The 12,712-nt window shown below is 38.9% G+C and overlaps 1 protein-coding gene across 6 annotated transcripts in view; it reads right to left on the bottom strand.

Moving 5' to 3' along the window:
• PDE1C (phosphodiesterase 1C) overlaps positions 1-12,712 on the bottom strand; it is a 1,119,495-nt gene that overhangs the window by 223,324 nt on the left and 883,459 nt on the right. The window lies entirely within an intron of this gene.

The following is a 12,712-nucleotide window of genomic DNA, read 5'->3' as shown; positions in this document are numbered from 1 at the left end:
CATCATATTACTTTAAGTCTAGACAGCATAGACTCTATGGTCTCATTCCACCCAAAGCATTACATGTCATTAGAGACTGCAGAGTGTTTTTTTTTTTCTTTTTTATCAGTAAGCCCCTTGAAGTCATTTGTAAAGGGTGTTGTAGACACCCTTTAGGATTCTGTTGAACCCTGCACCAAGTTGTCTCTGACAGGTACATGAATATATCAGAGCCTGGCATCGAGTTTAGAGACCCCATACTCGACACTCCTTCCTCAGTACACTCCCTTTCTGTCCACAGCACCTGGCAAACTGACGGGTGCATGATTAAGACATTTTATATTACAGGTGGGCGAGCCCGATGGGCAACTGGGAGACTGGTCTGGGGATAAGGTAATGTGTGGGAAGCTGACACATTCATGACAGCTTTTCAGCACGGACCTAACCCCCACTGGCATATTGCTGTATGCCAACTCAGAGCTGGTTTTAGTACTACAAGTTTACTAATCTATGGACTGGCAGCAATTTAAGAATCTGTTGCTACCACAATGACAGGTTCTTAAAGTGGTGAACGTTAGAACTACCTGAATTCGGCTCATGTGACTGTAATACTACAGAAAATGCCAAATGCTTGCCTTAATTAGGTGCAGGTACTTCTAAAGGGAGCTACCACCAAAAAACAGTGCTGTTAAAATGTTATCAATCTCTCTTATCTGTATGTTAGACTGACAGATAAAAGTATCAACAAATCGGAATATAGAGCCAGAATAAGTAATGAACAAATATCTTTTATATAAGGATAGCATTCCGTATATGTACTGTATAAAATTACAAGCTATACACTGAAACTGATTTACTAAAGTTGAGAATCTTCACTTCAATTATCCAGTCAGGTGAAAAGCATCTGTACATGATTGGTTTTAGAAGTAAACAGGAATTTGCTTTTAGCATTATTGAATAATTTAAGTAAATATTCACACAATTGAACAAGTAAACAATCATATCTGAGTCAAGGTATTTATAACATTATTACACACCGATAGAAACATCTTTGTGCAAATTAAAAAGATGGTTACATTTTTCATACATAATTAATCCTTTTTTTTTTGGAGGATAATCGGTTTATAATTAGGTAACTTGTGAAGAATTGTGAATTTGGACAAAAATACATTGAACATTCACATGGGGATCCCCACAATCATTCCACAAAAACATTTATTTTGGTTTGTGTCTCCTAAATATCTTTTGTAACTGTTTTCTGACCATTTGCTATGCTGTCTGTATAGCTGTATTCTGGCAAGTACTAATCCTGTAGCACTTTCACGATGGGCAGATATATGAATCTAGGGTCACAGATGATAAGCTGTACCTGTGTGCAGCTGTAAAATATCTTTTTTATTTGCAACTGATTATCTCCCCTAACTTGGATAAATGCAGATTAGTTGCATATTTAGAGCCACCAAGTGCTAGTAGTAAAGGTAGAAGATGCACAGCTGTTGTATCAAGTTTAGTGCATGCATGTAGTGCCAGGATTTCTATCCATAATGTACATCAACAGAAGTGCATGTCTGGATATGTAATAGCATACACAAATATTCATGCACATGTTACCTGCTTGATTTTGCATGCATATGCTTGGAAATTGAATGGGAGGATGCTTGCTGTCAATAAACAGGGAAACACTGCTGTTTCAGTTTGTTGATCTGATTGAACAAGAAATGGATTATGTTGATGGAAATGTCAACGTAGACAAGAGCATGCATGTTTAACATTTTCACCAATAAACTATATTTGACTATGCGCAACACAGCTTTTTTTTTTTATATCTTTATCTTTTTTTTTTAAATGATTGATTTTAAACATCTATTTGTTTCAGGGAACACGTGTTATTTTCTTGTTTGATATATATAAATCTCCTGGAAAATCTTTTGCTAAACATTGGCTAAAGATGGTATGCATAGAAGTGCCAAGTATGCTATTAATGTTTATGTTATGTACAGTGTTAGGGCTTGTTCACAGCATAGCACATGCATTTTTTTTTACGTGATGTGCTAAGCCATGCTACAAGGGATACAATGAGTGCATTTTTTTCGATCCTTTTTTAGTTTATTTTTTGACTGTATGCTGATAGCCCCTGCTACCATGCAGTATGTCATTATTTCTGCTCCCACCAAAGCTGTGCATTGGTAAAACCTTAAACCATAGGACTTAAGCACGAAAATGCACATGTGAATGAGCCCTATTGTCATTCTAGTGTTTCAATTTAATGAAGATATAATTAATTTAAGAGTTATTTTCTCTAAGAATAGGGTGCATGGAAACACATGCCAGTTATAAGTGGCTGTTGCCTTTCTTTCTTTCAGTCTAATTGTTGTTCATTACGGTAACACATTAATTCCAAAAGACTTCTTAAGATATCAAAAAAGCATGAACGTGCATAGATCAATGTTGTGCCACTTGGAATATACAGATAACATAGAGAAAAGATTATGCCCTGATCACATAACATGCACATGTAAAGTACTGTGCTTACATTATTTCACAATCTACCCATGTTATTAAGTTTACCATGCTCACATTATTCATGTTCAATTTTCCTAAAATCATGTCCAGTTAGCATGCCTATATCACTGTATTACTATCAGTACCCAATATCTTCCATACAGTATGCCCCATCATTGAAACAATTTGTGTTATTGCCCATCAATATTCACATAGGAATTTTTCATTCAGCTTTCTTTTACTGACTTCACCTTCTGCTCCGATGTTCTTCTTCTTTCTCTCTCTTAACATCCCAATAATCAGAAGTGAGGGCATGTAGGGATATCACACTAACAGAAGAAGGCTCACATAAGAGCAAGTGGTGACAACAGTGCTATATATGTGCATGCCAAGGATGAAAAAGTACAAGGAAAGTTTTTAGATGAGCCTTTCTCAATCAGGGTTTGGTGAAATCCTAGGGTTCCTCTAGACTAGAGCAGTGTTTACCAACTTATGAGCTAAAGGGGGTCTCAAACAAAGTCCTTGATATTGACAAATGGTTGCACATAATGTTCAATATATGCATTGCTTGAGAGGACTTTCAAAAACTGCAGCCCTTATAGAGGAAATTAGGGTCAGAGAGTATGGACAGTACAAAACTGGAAACAGGTTACATGAGGCTAGTAGAAATCAATCCTATCACCCTAATCAATTTTCCCACTACAAAACTGGGAACATGTTACATGAGGCTAGTAAAAATCAATCCTATTATCTCCAATTTTCCCACTACAAACTGCTGAGGTTGGACACCAGGGCTCTAGGGGTTCCTAGGAGTTCCTTGAGTAGTTAGCATTTTCGGTCTTTTAAAAAGATGGTTGTAAGTGGTTACTTATCTAACTATCTATAAGTAAGGGGGTTCTTCCTAATGACCACAAGTGCAAGAAACACTCCTCTCAATGGCCATCACACTAATGTACCATGAGCTGTAGAAATATTAACTAGAAGGGGGTCCCTGGGACTGGAAAGCTATTTGAAGGGTTACTCCATATTAAAAAGCTTCAGAAAGCCTGTTCTAGATTAATAATATATTTAGACTGTTCTGTTCTTTCCAGTTCCAAGTGTATTAGAGTTAATAATGGTCTAGGTAACTCTAACACAACACTTCTATGACTGGACCATCAATAAATTTAATGGATGATTTTATGATAAGTCAGGGATACAATACAGAAATAATTAGTTTCCCCATTACTGAGCAGTTGTTGTGGAACACTGTTTAGAAAGGAAAGAGAGGTACTGAATCTTCTCCATTTAGGGTAATTTGGCGATTTTAGTGGCAGCATATGTCCCTTATAGGGATGGGTGATCGGTTTGGGCCGAACTTTCTGTTCAGACGTTCGACGAGTAATCAAACAAATGGGTCGTTCAGCTGTTTGTTCACCCCCCTGAACCGACCACGATGCATTGCAGCATTGAGCAGTGCATTTCAATCCCTGATTGGCTGAAGCAGTGAAAGCTTCAGCCAATCAGGACACTGATCAGAGTTATGATTGGACAATCATGACTCATTCCCACCCCACAGTATAAAAGTACTCTTTCAATGGCAGCCATTTTCGGTGTGATTTCTGTGTGGTAAGAGATAGAGCAGGGTTCTGTTCAATGCTATTAGTTAGTGTGCTATACTGTGCTATTTTGCTTCAATTGTCAGTGTAGAATATTAGTTTAGTGTTAGTATAGGGATAGTTTGAGTGTAGTGAGGAGGACCATCATTCAGCTTTGCATAGTGTGCAGCTAGAGTAGGGACAGCTCAGATAGTTTCACTGTAGTTTAGTGAGACCGTGTCAGTAATCTTTACATTAGTGCATAGCTAGTGTATGGACAGTTTAGATAGCATCCGTGTATTGACAGTTTATCTATTTGATTGTGTTACTGCCAGTTTAACACATATAGTTTTGTGTGCGTTACTGCCAGTTTAACGCCATATAGTTTTGTGCGTTACTGCCAGTTTAACACCATATAGTTATGTGTGTCACTTTACGTTTGGCTCATTATATTCTAGTGTCTAGCATCAGTGAAGTGACCGTTTATCTATTTGATTGTGTTACTGCCAGTTTAACGCCATATAGCTTTGTGTGTGTTACTGTCAATTTAACCTCCCTGGCGGTATGATTAGTTCAGATTTTAGGTGCTGAAAGCGGTACAATTTATTTTGCATGAAAATGTGGTGTTTTATATTGTAGTCCTGTAATTCTTAGGAATAACTCACTTAAATCTGTCCAAACCAGAGTCTAGCAGACATCCCGGGTATAATAAAGTTTGAAAAATGAAATCATAAATTATAATATAATAAATAACTATAAATAATTATACCAAATAATAATATAACAATAATAAAATTATTCAATAATGTAATCAAATCAAAAACACAGAAATTTGCTCAGTTGCAGAATTGTGACAGAGACTGTCATTACTTTTCAGTATTTGATGACGGATCTCCCCACAAATCGCTATCGCTCAATTCTGCGAGTGATTCTAATTTATTATCGCTGTTTTCTAGCTGGTCTAAAACCATTTTTGATGTAAAGGGACAGTTTTGGTTGCTATGGACAATCTCCAGTTTCCAGGCATAAAGAACAGTTTTTATGAGATAAAACTGCATGCAGGACACTGGGCAGAACACTAGGGACAAAGGGGATGTGAAATAATTACATAAAGCAATGTAATCTGTAAGATTACATTATACTGTATGTAATGTGTGTGTTTCACTTTTTGAATTTGGCACCATTCTCTGTCCCCGTGCGTCGCAACGCTCGCAGGGAAGGGAGATCAGCTCCGTGTTACATTGAGCCACTCGTACAGCGGGGAGACATCGCTGGATCTAGGGGATAAGGTAAGTAGACCTCTCCCTGCATTCAGCGATATGGTCCCGAGTCTGGCTCGGGGTTACCGCTTTTGGTACAAAATCTCCACCCCGAGCCAGACTCGGAAATACCGCCAGGGGGGTTAATGCCATATAGTTCTGTGTGCATTACTCCCAGTTCAATGCCATATAGTTTTGTGCGTTATTGCCAGTTAAACGACATATAGTTATGTGCGTCACTTTACGTTTGGCACATTATATTCTAGTGTATCCATGGAGTGTGTCTGTGTAGTGGAAGTACTCAAAATAAAGTGCACCAAACACCTCTTTACATTGATTAAAGTGTACCTACATACAGATTTCAACTTCTTCTTTACATTTGCTTATAGGCACCGCCCCCTCCCTCCCAATAAGGTCTGGGAGGACAACAAGGAGAAGGCAGACGTTCCCTTGGCACTGTGAGAGGGCCAACAACAAAAGTGTCCACAGGCAAAGGTGGACGTGTTGGTCAGTCCTCAGGCAGGGCACCATTTCCTCTGTTTAGTGAGTTTGCCCATGCTATCCAGCCACAGTGTACAGAGAAGGTGGTGGACTGGCTTACTAAACCTTCCTCATCCTCCATCACACAAGCAGAGACAAGTGTGCAGTCTCCTGCAGTTGCCAGAGTGGAGATAAACCTGCCTCCTTGTCCATATCTATTCCTGCCACAGCCCCTATAATGGCTATTGAAGAGTCAGCTGAGTTATTTGACCACATCATCAGCCACTTGCCCCTTGATGATGCCAGTCATTTCTTGATTCAGTTGTTGGTTCTGAGGTTGAGGATAACAGGAATATGAGCCTAGAGAGAGGGAGGAACACTGGTAGACAAATTGGCATTCATGTTCCCCAAGCCGCAGCGTATTGACAAGTTGTCTCCAGTGGTAATGATGAAGATGGAGGAGATGATGATGATGATGATGATGATGATGAGGTCACTGATGTGACTTGGGTACCAGATAGAGCAGAGGAGGAAACAGAAGATGAGGCGGCACAACCCCAAGGAGGCTGACATCAAGAAAGAGTAGAGAGCAACTACCCTATTCCATCACATTCTGCAACTGTTATCTCCCAGCCCACTCCCCAAAGCTCATCTGTCTGGACCTTTTTCAGCACACCTGCAGCAGATCGCACTGTTGCTATCTGCAAACCTAGTCTCAGGCACAGCAAACGTGGCAAAAACACCAACCATATGCTTATCATTGCAATTTCTTTTCCTTCATCAAGAGCACCTTTATAGGGTTACAGTGGGAAGGTGCCCGACAACTAAAGAGTAATTTTCAGCACCTGTTTGACAGGTGCATATCATTGCAATTTTTTTACAGCAAGGCAATTCTTGTTTTCATCAAGAGTACCTCTATGGGGTTACAGTGGGAAGGCGCCACTGACACCTAAACACCAAATTTTATGCACCCGTTACTTCTATACAAAGTCAAAGTGACACCAGAATGTATCCAAAAAATCTCTAATCTTGTTCCCAGTGCACTACATTGTCTTTATGAATGCAATTTTTGTTGCAGCAGATTCTAAACATTATATATAGATCTGACATCTTACAGGTACACTAAGGGGATGCCCCCCCTCCCCCCCCCCCCCCCCAGCATGCACTATATTGGAATGCATTTTTAATTTTTTGGCTTTCACTTGAAAAATCAAAAAAAAAAAATCACTGCTCATTTAAAAATGACCTGGACCCCCATAAACCATTGTATGCCCAATCACTTGCATATAAGCCTTCAAAATGGGCACTTTTTATTTTTGACGTTTGGGTCCCATTGACTTTAATGGGGTATGTTATTCGGGTCCGAACTTTCGCTGTGTTCAGAAGTTCTGGTGCGAACTAATAAGCGGTCTGTTCAGCCCATCCCTAGTCCCTAGGGATGGAACTAAACTAAAATAAAAGAATTAAAATTCTAGTGAAAAAGTACTCTGCGTCTTTATTTTCTTTGCTAGGTTTGCAGCCTCCAATTCTTAAAGCTGGACTCCAGGATAAGCAAATACTGTCTAAGTACAAGGATAATGTCTCAAATAGCAAGGATAACTTGCCACAAACGTGTGGCAGTGTTGAACTATAAGTCTTGTTAACTTGCCGCACATTTTCATTGGCAAGTTGTACACTTGCAGAGCACTTGAAGCACAAGTTCTAGTTGGCACCTTTCCAATTTGTAGCAAATTTGCGTGATACATCTCTAGCAGGAGCACAGCTGCATTGGTGAGTGTACAACAAGAGCTCTGCAAGTCACAGTGACTCCCTGTGGTGGGATGACTATTCCACTACATAACTGAACCAGAACTTGCAACAGACTTGAAGAATGTTTGCAAAGAAAATTGATCTGGATTCATGCAATGCAGATTTGCTGCAAATGTGTGAAGCCTGGCAAGTCTAGCAATAGCTTAGCAAGTCATTTTCAAAACGTGTAGCACAATTGCTTGCTATCTGGGGTATATTCTTCCCTGACTCTTGGTGTACTTTATGTATTATTCCCAAATCTGTGTATCATTTGTACATAAAATGTTGCCTCTGTGCAGTAGCTTCCAGTATAAAAGACCAGCGTGTATCATTTAGTAAGTGGTTCGCCTCCTGCTGGGTGACTGGTCTGGAACCCGCCCCTCTTTAGTTTTTTGCAGGCAACCTGTAGTAGGTTGAGCTTCTGAGCTCTGATCTCTGCACAGGCTATGTACAGCAAATTAATGATGTAACTGCTACTTTTACAAGGTAATATCTGGTTTTGCACAGTGATTTGATACACGTGAAGTAGATTTACATCTTTTGTGGGAGTTAAGGAATATATTTAAATGAACATTTTTGTGCATGGATTTCAGCTTAAAGTAAATCAACCCAGATGCGTGAGAGGGGTATAACAAGAAATATACAAGTAAGGCGCTCCTAAGTGCAGTAAACCAACAATTTATTGGAGCATATGGTTAAAAATACTTACAGGATTATACGGTAAAGTAGGCTTATCAAAATAGACAATACAGGCTATTGTCACTTCACTTCTTAACATAGAACGCATTTACTGTAAGTGACGTCAGATGGGGCAGGAGCGCGCTTCGGAACATGTGAAAAAGTAACTTTTTCAAAGCAGTTTAACCGTATGCTACAATACATTGTTGGTTTTCTGCACTTACAAGTGCCTTTCTTGTATATTTCTTGTTATACCAGAGTCTACTTCTGCTCGCCGATGTGCTGCTCGAGTGACATTCCAGCACCACTATGCGTCTCCCCTATGATGACCCTAGGATAACAGCCTATTGGAGGACTTTCAGGCAGAAGTGCCCTATCCATCCTTTATTTTTGCAAGAGGGTATAGTTACTGGCCAGAATTAATCTGCAGCAGGTACAGAATTAGCAAGATATTATTTACAGATTTACTGTGTAGCCTCCCTGGCGGTATGATTTTGTCAGATTTTTGAGCCTCAAAGTGGTACATTGTTTTACATAGAAATTTGGCGTTTTATATTTTAGGCCTGTAATTCTTAGTAATAACACACTTAAATCTGTCCAAACAAGAGTCTAGTAGAAATCCCGGGTATGATAAAGTCTGAAACGCTAAATCATAAATTCTAATATAATAAATAACTATAAATATAAAAAATAATAATAGTGTTCTAATTTACTGCCACTGTTTTCTAGCTGGTCTCAAACCCCTTTTGATGTAAAGGGACACTTTTTGGTTGCTATGGACAATCTCAAGTTTCCAGGCAGAAAGAACAGTATATATAATATAAAACTGCATGCAGGGCATTGGACAAAACACTAGGGACAAAAGGGATGTGAAATGATTTCATACAGTAATATAATCTGTAAGGTTACAGTGTACTGTATGTGTTATGAATTTTGAACTTTTTGAATTTGCTGCCGGGCTCTGCTCCCATGCGTCACTTGGAGCCTGGCACACAGAGGAATCGGGCGGAGGACACAGTCACAGCAGGGGGGCATCGCAGAATCCTGGGGACAAGGTAAGTACACTGCACGAGGATCCTGAGATGCAATCCCGAGGGTGGCTTGGGGTTAACGCTAATGGTACTGAGCCACACTCAGGAATACCGCCAGGGAGATTGAAAAAATATAATTTTTTTTACTTGGTTTAATTAACATTTAGAAAGTGTTTATGCTGTATACAAGCTTGAGTAATTCGCATGGCAGCAGCTACAAGTAGCATGTGTATGGGTCATGTGATATTAACAGTCATGAATAGAAAAGAGGATGTCCTGATGAAAAACAATGTTTTGTCTCCTAAACATTTATCTGAAGCCTGTCAGTGAATGATTTGAATGGTCTTCATAAAAGGATACAAATAGCAAATTCAAAGAGCTGAAGACTTGTCAATTCACATTTGTGCAATGTGTTAAAAAGCTGCCGGCCATCATCTGATATGTCTTATTGTTGCACAGCTTAGCAATCCTGTCCTTAATATGAACTCCAAGTGACCAGATGGTAAAGTTATTTGCTGCTTATAATAAGAGCAAATCCAAGAATAAATCCCACAAGAAATGAGGACACAAATCACTTTTTCGTGTGTCACTAGAATTGATATTATTTGTATTCTTGGGAGAATAATTCAGATAATAAGTCTAAAAAAACTAGACTTCAAACTTTGCTTTTAAAGGTTAATGCTTAATAAATTAATAAACTGCAAATTTAAAAACAAAAAATGCTGATATTGTGAAACTTATCACATGCATATACAATATCTATAATGAGATTATTGGTACTTATTGTGTTAAAAAGATAAGTCCATGTCTACTAAGAAGATCAAATGAAGGATTTATACTATCAAGCCACTATAGAGACCACATTAGATAGAATATTGCAACAGAGTTACAGTGTAAAAGGAGGATCATAGAGAAAGGGAATGTAGAGAATTATACCTTAGCTTGATAGGAATAGTTGGATATATACTACTTGTCCTCCAGCCAACTATCTTGTGCCCCCCCCCCCCCTCCCAAGTCCCCTCAATATCCTTAGTATCATACTAGGATGAGACATGGATGGGGACAGAGATAGGCTAAAAATCACAGGACATGTAAACATGGCTAAACGACTCAAGTATGCATGAAAACATAGGAACTGGGGTGCAGGAAAATGGAAGCAGGTGTTCTGGACAAATCTTTCACTGTAGCAAAAAAAGGCAGTTTATTCATGAAGGGCTGGAGGACGGTACAATGAGTGCCTGGAGGCAACAGTGAAGCATGGCGGAGGTTCATTTGGTCAGGATCAATGATGTCCCCAATGCTGAGAAATACAGGCAGATATTTATCCATCATGCCACACCATTAGAGAGGGGTGTCATTTGATCTGCCCCTTACCCACCTCCTAGTAACGTTCCATGGTTACAACCCCTACACTCCACCCGCTAACACCAACCCCCCCCCCCCTTCAGAGAATACAGAACCGGTTAATTTTGTGGTGCTAAGTAATTTGTATGGAATTTCTTAATAACAAGAAAAGTAGTAAAATAGATCCCCTGCAGCCATCAAAATTAGACCCCTCCAACAATAGATCTCCAAGCAGCCAGCACTAATAGACCTTCCAGCAATAATAGATCCCTCCCTGCAACAATTAACTACCCAGCAATAGAAGAACCCACCAGCAACAAAAAAACAGCAATAATAGAACCTCTAGCACACCTCAGCACCTCTTGTCATTACATAGATTCAATACCGGAGATGCTGGAACTGCGTTCCCCCATGTTCCTGCTAAAAAAGAAGCCCTGTGTATAATAAAAATTATATAGATGTGGGGAGCATGTCACTATGTTTTCTTTTTAATACTATACTTTTTCTTTTTAATATTATGTCAAGTGTATAATGACTGCATTTTATTTAGTGGTAGCTGCTCCACGGTAATGCATGTTTTCTCTACGTAGTTTAGTTTTTTTCACTTGTATACTTGGTGGGCTATACCAAGGTGTCAGGTAAATGAATGGTGTTGCGCTCCACAAGAATAAATCAATCAAAAAAAATAAATGAATAAATACGAATAAATAATACAAATAGCTACATATGACTATTCAAAGCTTATTACTATAAATGTGCACCTTCTAAAGTGCATTAGTGCCAACCAAACAATGTTCAATCAAATGCAATGTGTTTAATCAAATGCTCCAAATAAAGTGCATGCAGTGAAAATTAAATTAATACTGAAAAATAAATTCAGACAGTAAAAAATAAATAATTACTGAGAGTATAATAGAATTCTAGATCGTGTCTCAGTCCATAAAGTGCATACAGTGAATACGATAGATTAATACTAAAATTGCAATAAATTGTGTCTCAATCCATGAAGTGCATCCAATGAACAAAAATGTTGAAAAAACGTTGAAAAAAAGTTGAAGAAAAGTCCAATCAAAATAAGAATGTCTCTTATCTATAACATCAAAGTAATCTATATCAGATCATGCAGTATGTGAATCCACACTGTGCCATAAAGTAAACTAGCTCCATGAAAAGAAAAGATAATAATTCCACCGGTGATCTTGTGAATCCTCAGAGTCGGGTGTTTACACACGGAGTGCAATGGCTACCTTACCTCCCTGCTGTAAGGTAAACAGCAAATAATTCCCAATTCCAGCAGTTACAATGTTGTTATCAACTGGTATAGGTACTAAAGGCAATCACCTCTAGATTCTCAGCCATACACCACAGATCATATCCATAAAAAAGAGAGAAAGGGAACTCCAATAGTGAAGTATGGACTGCCAAATATACTTTATTATAAAAAGGACAAAGTCCTGGGTACTCACATTTAATCACACAATCAAAAGCAAAATTACAGCATAGAAACGAATGAACTCCATGTTCGTACCCCGGATGTCACTTCTGGTATCCTCCTCATCCAGTCCTATGCGTATCGTCACTAATCATGTGACTTCATCAGGGAATAGAATATAGGAGGGGGATAGACGCTTAAATAATGTCTATGATTGGCAGCCATTTTCTTGTAGTCTATAATAGTAATGATAGCTATAGACCTCGCTCTGCGGCCATTTTCCTATAGCACGTAACGCAACTAGCCCTACAGCCATTATCTAATAGACATCAGCAACATAATACTAATCTCGATAGTTAACGGCCATTTTCCTATAGCCCACAGCTCGTAGTAATACTAGTGACCGTAGACCTCGCACTGTGGCCATTTTCTCGTGGTCCGTATCACAACTAACACCACAGCCATTTTCTTATAGACATTCAAGGACAAAATAGGGATAGTTGACTGAGCAGCTGCCAGCATCCATTTTGCTGTAGTCAACTCCACACAGTCATTTACTGTGGGCTCCACTCACGGCCAATTTCCCATTACTTACAGGTGTGGCTATAATCATTGCTATGGGCAAGCTAAAAAATGTTACAG

This window comes from Lithobates pipiens, unplaced genomic scaffold (assembly GCF_037356315.1).
Source record: "Lithobates pipiens isolate NorthernLeopardFrog02 unplaced genomic scaffold, aLitPip1_a1.2 Scaffold_19, whole genome shotgun sequence".
NCBI lineage: Eukaryota > Metazoa > Chordata > Amphibia > Anura > Ranidae > Lithobates > Lithobates pipiens.
The sequence above is the reverse complement of the archived record's forward strand: the minus strand, read 5'-3'. Positions and strand labels throughout refer to the sequence as shown.